This window comes from Ammodytes marinus, assembly GCF_949987685.1.
Source record: "Ammodytes marinus genome assembly, chromosome: 12".
Classification (NCBI taxonomy): domain Eukaryota; kingdom Metazoa; phylum Chordata; class Actinopteri; order Uranoscopiformes; family Ammodytidae; genus Ammodytes; species Ammodytes marinus.
Genome location: NC_137216.1, coordinates 22,486,245 through 22,495,931, shown reverse-complemented (window position 1 = coordinate 22,495,931; position 9,687 = coordinate 22,486,245).

Genomic DNA, 9,687 nt, shown 5'->3' with positions numbered 1-9,687 from the left:
CTTAGTTTAGCTTGGCCTAATGACTGGAAACAGGGGGGAATAGCTAGCCTTTCTCTGTCCTAAGGTAACAAACCTGCCAAACAGCACACATAAAACGTCCTATATAACATGTACAAAAAGCAAGTGTGACATATGGTTTTATGAAGGATTATAATCTGGACTATTTCTTGACTCAGCAGCAAGACCCAGTCAATTTCCAGTCTTCATGCTATGCTATGTAATATTAAATCTGACTTACATAAAGGATGTGAATAGGCGTGCTTCTACCAGTGCTCTTGTCATTGTCAAGACAACAAAAGAGTAGGAAGGGACTTGCTTTTTACTGATATATTTGCTTTCCCCTCTATGCTGTTGGACTAGGTGTTTCGCGCCTAATCCAAAAAGCAGATTAGTCCCAGCAGGTATGGATTATAGGCTTGTCTTTGGCCATGACAGTTTCTAAAAGAGTGTATTCCAGTAATCAGCCTGCGTCACACACATTTGCCAGGGTTCGTCTGACAAATGTAATGCCTATGCACAAGTAAAGGACATTCTGTAAACACAGCAATGACCCTGGTAAAACGGTACAACTATGAACTGAACGTCTTTGAACTGCAAACAGAAAAAATTGGATCCAGCTGTTGGCTCCTTTTTGTTTTGTTTACGGAGTATTGTTCCAGAGGTTTGGAATGTATATTTGGTGTGGTTGGGTGAGGTCAGCGGGTGTTTTGGTGGCCTGGGTGGCGTCATTTGAATGAGTATAATATGAGAAGGAGGGTGTGCCGGCTTGAGGCCTCGTCATGTTAAAGTCGATGAAGGGTGAAGAGTGGCGACAAGTGGCCCTTGTGCTGGATCAGTTTGGAGCCTTCACCAGCATGAAGTCAGTGTCACTGTCTGCAGCACAAAAATAGAGCAAAAATAGAAAATACCGAGTGAGGGGAGGAAATAATTACTGCACGCTGACAGGCTGACATGCGGGAGGATAATTTGGGTCGAGGAGGAACAGATGAGAGGTCCCAGAGGTAGAAGATGTTCTTGACCAGGTGGGTAAATGTTTGCCCGGGCTGAGAAAAGCATCTGCCCTCCAGCCTCAGACGTCCACTCAAGTTACTGCCAAAAAGCTGGATACGTAATTTACCACAAACGCAATCGTGTGCAACCATTCTCTGGAAGAAAGTGAAAACTAATTTAACCCTTGTGTTTAGCTGACATTTGCATTTTTGTTTACTCCTACAGACATCACTTCAGTATTAGTATACAATATTAATAATATCTTATGCGGTGGCCAAAATGTGAGTGTCCCTAATTTTAGACTTTGAACTGCTGGTCAGACAAAACAAGACATTTGAACATTGGACCCTGTAAAAACACATTTTTCACTATTGCCTGACATTTTGTAAGCTAATCAATTAATCGAGCAATTACAGTATCTTCAGATTAGTCAATAATGGAAGCAAAGTTGCATCCCTTCTGTCAGCACTAATTACACATTGTATATAGTAGAACATATCAACACCCATTGCAAAATTACCAATAAAAGACCTGGGTGGCATGGATGGGAAAGGATCATCTTTTTGATTATTTTAGTCTAAAACTGACACTGTTTGGTCATATTTGGAATCTTATTTACATCTCACATAAAGGGAAGAGTCTTTTGCGTTTTGGATGGTTCCGATCTCCACAACCACAAGGGGGCCATGTATCTGTTTGCAATCAGATGACAGCTGCGTCATCAGTCTCAATTTATTACAGTTTAGGGCTTTTGAAGGTATTATTTTCAAAAGGTCAAAATATGTTTTATTGCAATTTTCAAGGCTCAAATGTATGTGTGTGGGTGCATTAGTGAGAAAGAGCTTCTGTCTTATATTAAGTTTCGTGCTGAGTGTAGTTTTTCGGAGGCTCCTCATGTGATTGGAAATGAATTATCACTGGACACTGAACAGAAATCTTTTTGGACAGTCACTTTTGAAGTTACCCCCACTCTATCACGACGGTAATAAGTTACAGGATTCTGTAAGTGATCTTTTCCTGCGTCTTACTCCACAACAGCTTGCAATTATATACTGATAAGCCTGCAGAGGTGTTATTTGATATCTCAATAAGTCTGCAGCTCTGGTCTGTGCGGATTCTTGTTCAGTGTCTTATAAAAGTCTGCTGATTTATGAGCAGATAAATGACGAGGGAGTTAGCGGGAAGTGCATCCCTGGCACTCACCAGCTGGAATGTTAACCAGGGCGCACAAACGTCTAAGTGTTTATCTCCAGTACCTTTGCAGCATAAAAAAAGTTTCCCATTGCTGCAGTCATTTGCTTAATGTGACCCTATTTACAACTCAGACTTTTATTCATTGCTGTCAGCAGCTGTTTAGGAAGATTTTAGTCATGCAACATCATATCTGGAGGCCAATGGAGCTTTAATAAAAGGGATGTTTTACTGCAACCAGTTACAGCATTTTTCTTTATTGAAGTCATCTGTGACATTTAAAGGACTGATGTTATACATTTTATACTCACCTTTATCCGTAAGGCATTTTGTCCTTCAGTCTCTCTTGCAAATGCACCTGTCCCTCCTCTGACCATTTCTTTAACCATTTCTTTGTATGAGATCTTATGCCCTAAAATCTTATGACTGTATACTTTCTTAGCCTGTTGCGGGCCCAATAATGGCTCCAGTATGTTTTCTGTGGGTGTGTGTCAGAGGCAGAAAGACGAGAGAAGAGAGCGAATTGGATAGAGGGAAGAAGAATCCGAAAAAGGCACGTGGCTGGATGACTGCTCTCTTTTCGGGCCCACGTGCCTTGCCGGTGGAGTAGTGCATCTGGGTGACCAAGAGTTCACTGGCTGATGGGAGAGTGCAAGTCATGCTTAGCCTTTCCTAAGTCCTATTGGCCTGATAATCAATGCCACCGGCCCACATCTGCCCATTATTAAACACTCAGATCAGGGCCCTTTTTTTAATCAAAGTGCCCTGAGTGAATTAGCATTAATTGGCCCACTGTTTTGCTTTTCCGGACGTAAACTTTACTATCTTGGTTCACCCTGGCCAATCTCATTATCATCATTTCCAGACGTAGCTTCTGTCTGCTTTTTTATAGCATTCTTAAGTGAAATTCTCATAAGATTTATGAACACTGGCCCAAAATCATAGGGTATAGATGAGCCTAATCCACTTCCCAGCAAAGAAGAGTATTTGTACGGAAGACGAGAGCGGCCGTGCTCGTAAATTGTTTTATTGATTCTGATGGTGAGATTAATATCTCGTAACAGCACCTTATATTATAAGTAATGAGGGGAAACAAGCTTTGTTATCCCGTGATCGAGAGATAATTTTACGAGGTAATTATCCCGTGATCACGGGGTAACCGAATAGAATCAAAAACAACTTACCAGCATGGCCATTCTTGGCTTCTGTACATTTGGATCTCGTAATGTGCATAATATAAATCATAGTAGAAGAGTAGCATTAGAGGCAGACAGATTAACATCTACACTGCTGCATAGACCTCTGGAGATTCATTTAGCATAATGGGCTTTTGATTTCAGTTCATGCTTTTACTTCTCGTCCCCAAATCCCACTTGACGCATCATTTTAGTGTTTTTGGCAATTAAAAAATGATACACTGCAGATTGTGAACGTAAAAATGATTTTCTCTTGCTTGACAGTCGCTGCCAAGGGCTTTTCTCTCTTTCATTCCAAGGCTTGGTGGTTTGTGAGGTAACCTCTCCGTTGGTGATTTATACCACACAGATGTTCTGGGATGAGCAGCTATCCTGTTGGAGTGTGTGCGTGTTTGTGTGATGAGTATAATGCCATTAGCTGTACTACAGAACTGTCCAAGGTAGTCTGCAGGGGAAACATTTAAGTTATATGGCACTGCTTTGCTACTCTTTTTTTCTGAATTTTTAAGAATTTTGTTCCACTATTACGTTCAGAAAAGGCAGACTAGTACAGTTCTACAATATCACAGTTGTTCCTAACCTTTTCTGTCTCACAAGCCCACATAACAGATAAACACCATATTCCCAGTATTCAATGTGAATTCAGTTTAAGCTGGATGGTGTTGACCACTGTTTCTTATGTGAATATTGATATTTTGTCACAATATTTTTTTCATGCAATTTAAATTTAAATGTTCAGGTTGATTCGGTAAAGTTAGCAAACTATCAATTCAAGCTGTTGGGGTTATGTGGACAGTGTGAAGTAAATCAATTGTATTTAAAACAATGTATCCAAATATTAATACAGCCATGCCTAAACACCTCATGTTGCAATTGAAAGTGTGTAGTGTACCTGTACATGTTTGGTGCTGGGAAACTCATCTCTTGCACTTGAAATATTTATATTAGTTATATCAACTACTAAAAAATCGATATAACCACTGCAACTGGTGGGGAATCGCTGCTATAACATACTTTATACTCATCAAGTAGCAACATTTGTGATATTTATGTCCAAAGGTGTTCCCCCTTTACCCAATTGATTAATACCATAGATTTCCATGCAGGAAGAGATGTTTTATGATAAAACCTGATATTATACTACAAAATCAGGCTTAAAAGTCAAAACTCTTGCTGTCATCCCTCTTTAATCAGTCGTGAAATTCAGAGCAGGTTCTTTGGCAGCAGCACTAACCATTTGGCTATTAATCAGGAAGAACCGGTTGGATGTTTGGCAGTGGTTATCCCTCTGTTTTGGTGATTGTTGTTGTGTTGTACAAACATTAGAACCACTGTAATAGGCTGGGACAGTCTGCGGTGAGGCACTTGTCCCCTATGAAATAAAAAAATGCAAAATAAGTATCAGTTTTCTTCTTTTTTTCCAATTGCGTCCCTTCACTTTTATATGACAATGTTTATAACTGCACTGGAACTACAAATTTAGGAGTGTGAAAAACATGATCTCAGCTGTCTTGCTCCAGACTTTCTGTCAGCACAGACCTCAGCAGGGCGGTTTGGGGAACGAAAAAGTGCCTTGTGTTGCAAGGAAACCTCTTCTGGCCCGTCAACACCTCGCAGCTTGCAGCTCTCTCTCATATCCACTGAGCTCACAAACTGATGTAATTCACATTAGCTTTTAGTGGTCCCTGATACATGTTTGTGAGGAGGAAACCACCTTATGATAAATACATGCTTTTTATTTATGATATTATTATTTGACATTAGTTTTGTGAGATCATCTGGAGGTCTTTCATGTTTCGGTTGCATAACTGTCAGGCCAAAGTGAACTGTTAAAGAGAAAAGACTGATGTGTCACAGCCAGGAGGACAAGACTGCATTTTGGAAGTCATGAATATACTGGCCATTTAGAATTTTTTCTTTAACCGGTTAACCACCAGAATTAACGGTTATTAACCGGTTAACCGTTAAGATTTAATGTAGCCTATTTATAGTGAAATACATGAAGCATTATAGTAGGGCTCCCGACCTTTTTTTGTTCCAAGGACCTGCATATTAATTTAAAAACAATTCAGGGACCAGTAGCCAACTTAAATGCCTACGTTTTGACATGGCACCTTGTCTGTTGTGAGAAGAGGTCTAGTGCGAATGTAGGAGCAGAAAGTGCAATAAGTGACTGAAAAGGGACATTTACACACACACACACAGGCTTAAGGGATGGGTAGCCTACAATCATTCATTTTTTACCGACAGTTGGCATTCTTACATCCGGTTCAGCAATATCAAAATAAGAGTCCGGATTTCAGAGAAATTAAGAGGATTTAATTTTTTTTTAACCGTTTAACCTTTAGTATTAACCGGTTAAAGATCTTCTTAACGGTTAACGGTTAACCAGTTAACCATGGACATCCCTAATATACCTATATATAACCTTTAGTCCGCTTTCTGTGTGGAATAACAATACTTGATAATTCACAGGTGTCCTCTCACAGTGACATCACAGTATTGAAATTAGGGGTTAGGAGTCAAAATAAGAAATGATAAAACTGGGCATTTGACTTGTGGACTCAAACGTTGGGCTGTTGACCTTGACAGCTTATTTAAAACCATAGAGAGCCGAAGTCATGACGTCACATCCACGTTAGCTCCCATTCCACTAGCTTCTGTAACTCAGTGCAATCTAGTCTCATCCAACGTTTCTTTTATTTGCCTATTTAAAAATGTGAATTGTGTTTCTTGGAAAGACAAATTGGCATTCGCTAAATCAGTTCTAATAGAAATGGTAACCTTGGTGATTTTAAGTTAAAAGATTTGTGTGAGTAACACAGAACTTTTCTGAAAATGTACAGATTCTGCAACACGAGTTGTTACGTCATTGTAGCTTGGTTTCACCCTTAGGCGTAAGATAACCAACTAACTCTAAATCTCTCCCATCTACAAATTCTACACTTTTAAGTCCTCTCTATCTTGTTGTTATTAAAGAACTGAAGCCCTGTGACTTGTCCATGACGTTTAACCCTAGCGTGTCTAGGGCTCATGGGAAACGATTCCTGCTAAATGTCACTTTTAGTTATTAGCAAAGTCAAAAATGTCAATGGGATTTTGAATGAGGTTTTCTTACTTCTGGAACAAAATCTGAAGTTCTGGTTTCACTTTGCCTCTCTATTTTCCAGGAAGTCCCCTCTTACGCCCCCAGAAAATGTCAAAAATTGTCTTTGTGATTGGCCCCAGTTATCCATGAGCAATTTTAACCACATGTGTGTTTTGAGTGTGGTGTGTGTAACCTGGTGGCAGAAGAATCAAGGCAGCATTTGGAAGCGAAAGACACTGTGTGGAAAAAGAAAAAAACGTCTGAGACAGAGTGCAGGTGTAGAAACTAGAGAGGATCAAAAGCCCTCTGAGGACCTCTGCTCATGTGCAGAAAGCAGCTGCAGTGTCTAATTCAAGTCTGTAAACGGCAGACGGAAGCAGGAACATCAGAGTGCATCGCTTCGGTAATTAGTTTTGAATCATCTTTTTGGACAATTCATTGCCCTTTCATCCAGAATAATTAATGTCTTTGTCTTTAATGGGTCGTACCTGTTTTATTTCATTAAACAAAGGTCAATAACTACTGTTGACTACTTTCCAAAGCATACCAGAAGATTGATGTGAATTTCCCTACACAACAGTACGATAATTAACTTGTGGAGACCAGAATCTTGATCACAATATAATCCATCACCCTGAAAACAAAGTGTTTCTTTAATTTTTTCAGGGCCACAATGAGACCTACGCTTGGCGGTGTGTAGTAAAGACAAACAATAACCAATCACGGATGTCTTGAAAGGATAATATGAGTTTGGTGCATGCTCTAACATTCCTACTTTGTAACTGTATTACCATATCAATATATTAATATAACTTTGGCAAAAATGAAGCCAGTTAAGGATTGGCTATCTCAACCATTAATTCCATAGTGTGCAGCGAACAGCAGTCAATCTAAAAAGAAAAAAGAAATAGGGTTAAACATGCACTACTTGGGCTAAAACAAGTAAAATCATGACTGTGTTGTTTAAAACGGCAGCACCAAAATCACTCTTTATAGCACGTTTATTGCTTGTCTGTGTTACCGATGAGGTGCGGACAGTTTACACATCAAGCTCCTCTGTCTCACTCTGGGGACAAGCTGCTCCCCGGGGGCCTCAGAGCAGCCATAAAGCCTGTGGGGCCAGCTGTAAAAAACACTGTCAAAGATTACATCCACCAGCACAGGTTACTGCAGCAATACAGGATGACTGACTGTTTCTACCCTTTTTTTTACTTTTTTTTAATCTCTTGTTGGCTAACTTCATGAAACTTTCTGGAGCGGGAAATTGTAAAGTGTAAACATCAAGCTGTCCACGCTTGACAAGGAATTGATTAAGCGTATTTCCCAAGATGTGAAAATATTCCTTTAACTCACTGAAAAATAAAAGATATTTAGACTCAGCTGATCAATACCAATGAAGGATTTGATGTCTCTTGAGGTGCAGTGACGAGAGAGGGGGAATGAAAGAAAGAAGGAAGGAAGGAAGGAAGGAAGGAAGGAAGGAAGGATGGAAGGAAGGCAGAGAACAAGATTTTCTTTGAAAGACTGTTTCTGTTTCTCCATCGGCTCTGCTGTGTTTCAGCGCCTTTTTTCGTTATGTTTTGTTTGGGCCTGCTTTTGAGGTATTTCTCATCATATCTGTGGTCGACAGCGATTATGTGTTTTAGATACATGTCGCTGTCAGGAAGGAAACCGTGGCTTACCGAGCAATCCTAGAAAGTATAACATTTTAGGCTCAAGGGTGAGAGGATGTTTTAAATCATCTGCGATTACAAATGCTCCTTTTAAAGAATATTTTGATCGACATAGCTTTTTCCACCCCGACCTCCATGTTTTCCTCTCACTCCATCTACACCAATTACCATCCTATTCTACCTCCTATTCTTTCCCTAACCTTTCCGCCTACCTTATTGACTCCACTTGTGAAAAAGACTGGCGTGTCCCTCGCTGTGTTTAAGCCCAACTGGCTGGGTGACATGACATCTCTGCAATAACTTTGAGGACAGGTCAGGAACCCTTGTGTTATCTGAAGCATGTGCCTGAACACATATCAACCCCTCATGATTTCAATGAGGTCTCATGTGTTTTATGGAAATGAGAAAAAAAAGTATTGGAATGGGTGGCATCGCAGCCCTTGAGATCACTTCAAAGAGTTTAGTTTGCTTTCAACGGTTCAGGTTATCTCACGGCACATCGTTTGGACACTTTTGGGCGTTTTGTGGAAATCAATTTATTTATTTTTTTGGAATAATGTGTCAGACTTTCTTGGCTGATGTGGTGACTTCCTAGTTTAACCAGCGGAACATAAAACATAACTGCACATAATCCCCCTGTGGAAATCACCATGTGTTGTTTTGTACTTCTCTGGGTTCTTTCTGGACAGATTAAACAAACAAGATATTATTGTTTAATAAGTGTTAATAGGCCTTAGAGGATTACCAGACTCCTGAGCATTTGCCTAAAGTTTCCATGCTAAACTATGCTAACTGGCTGCTGGCTGTTGCTTCATATGAAACCGTACATAGTAGAGTTGTGTCAATCTTCTCATCAAACTATGGGTGAAAAGAATCAGTAATATAATACATACATTTAGGTATGGTATGCAACAACTCTCATTATGCATCCATCATTGTATTGGGTTTTTAATAGATCATAGGGCTCTCTGTTTTCTTCAGGAAGTGACAAGCCCCTCGGCCAACTGTTGTTCATAGCAAAATACTGATATTTTTTTGGTTTCCAGCCAACAGTAAGAGTTTACATTGAAAGTCATATGGAATCCAGATGGTCCTTTGCTTGAACAAATCTTCCAAGGTTTTAAGCAGTGTGTGTAATCAAGAGATGGTGGCTCACATACACCAACCTGTCAACTCAAGATAAACAACCCAGTGTTGCTGGTTGTGTCATGCATAGTGTAACTGTAACACAATGCATATATGAATGCATATGTAACTTACACCTCTCTGCGTCCTGGTTGTCCTTCACTCTTTGATTGTTGTGGGATCTCTCTCCATCGTTTGTTGACACACGCTGCGGTTTGTGTGCATAATGCTTCAGTGACGGCCTGCATGCATCCATACTGGTCGTATATGATGAGTATAGTAGTACATAGTAGTAGTTTAGTACAGAGTCGACCAGGTGGATAAAGGAATGTTGTGGAAAATGAAAAAGGCCTGTAAGGGAGACTGGCCAGTTCGGTTGACTGTGACATTTGGACACAAGTGGCAGTTTTTCCAGTCTGTCCAC